Source organism: Frankliniella occidentalis, unplaced genomic scaffold (assembly GCF_000697945.3).
Source record: "Frankliniella occidentalis isolate FOCC.00 unplaced genomic scaffold, Focc_3.1 Scaffold63, whole genome shotgun sequence".
In the NCBI taxonomy this organism is placed as follows: domain Eukaryota; kingdom Metazoa; phylum Arthropoda; class Insecta; order Thysanoptera; family Thripidae; genus Frankliniella; species Frankliniella occidentalis.
In genome coordinates this window covers 859,587-860,489 of record NW_026267193.1, presented here as the reverse complement: position 1 = coordinate 860,489, position 903 = coordinate 859,587, and the positions used below count along the sequence as shown (strand labels likewise).

The window sequence follows — 903 nt, the reverse complement described above, 5'->3', positions numbered from 1 at the left end:
GGGGGGGGTGGTTATGATGTCAATATAGGGGATGGGGAGGCGAATCGTGATTGTGTTCGCAATGCAACACGGAGGAACAGGTTCAGGAAGTACCACGACCTTCGGTGTCGACCTGAAACCTTTACTGCGACGATTGGACCCAACACCAGAACATTTGGTGACCACGACCACACCTGAAAAAGGTTGTATCGTATTTTCAATTTCCTCTCAAAGTTTGGGTGTATGACCCTTTCTCCGTGTGAGAAAATTAGCCGCTTAATTGTGGAGCCGCCGCCATGCCACTCACGGTCTCGGAGACAAGACAACACGGGCAAGGTTACTTTGCAGGTTAGGTTACTCGAAGTTGCAAAGGGACTACAAAAAAGATTTGATCGTCTTACTACCCCGCCGCCTACAACCCTTCTCCACCCCATGTGAGAGATTCTTTCCTCCTTCATGGCGTGTCCCCTAACATAAAATCGTACGTCGTACGTCTGCGTGCTATGGTTCGAGCAGACAGCTAACTAACTTCCGTCGCACCTACCTCGTTCAGTTGGAAAATTCCTTGGCGTTGAATCGATGGCACCTGGTTGGAGCTGGACTGCGTGTGGACTGCGACAGTGCCGTCTGGGGACGACGAGGTAAGCAGTTTTGAACACCTCACCGGCTGACAACAAGAGACTCCGAGCGTGCAACTTTATTTTTCCTCTCAGAGAGCATTGCCGAGGCCTGCAGGCCTATGTTGGCAGGAGAGTGGCGGCGGAGTTGCGGCCAGCATCGGGGAACTGAGCAGGGAGGGGCGGTTGGTACAAAGTACAAAGGCGGAGCGGCTCGGGGAAGAATAGTATTAGAAGTGCAGGGTGGGATTTTGTCTCAGGAGAGCGCCAACCTTGCGACACGGTTTAGATGCTACATGCTACGTGC

At 52.5% G+C, this 903-nt stretch overlaps 2 protein-coding genes across 2 annotated transcripts in view; both read right to left on the bottom strand.

The window, feature by feature from the left end:
* The window catches only part of LOC113211246 (uncharacterized), a 24,034-nt gene extending 23,297 nt beyond the window's left edge, over nucleotides 1-737 (bottom strand). The window contains exon 1 of the mRNA XM_052268084.1: nucleotides 524-737. The gene's annotated coding sequence lies outside the window, so the exon portion shown is untranslated. The remainder of the gene's footprint in view (nucleotides 1-523) is intronic.
* LOC113211243 (uncharacterized) overlaps nucleotides 1-903 on the bottom strand; it is a 13,502-nt gene that overhangs the window by 2,346 nt on the left and 10,253 nt on the right. The window lies entirely within an intron of this gene.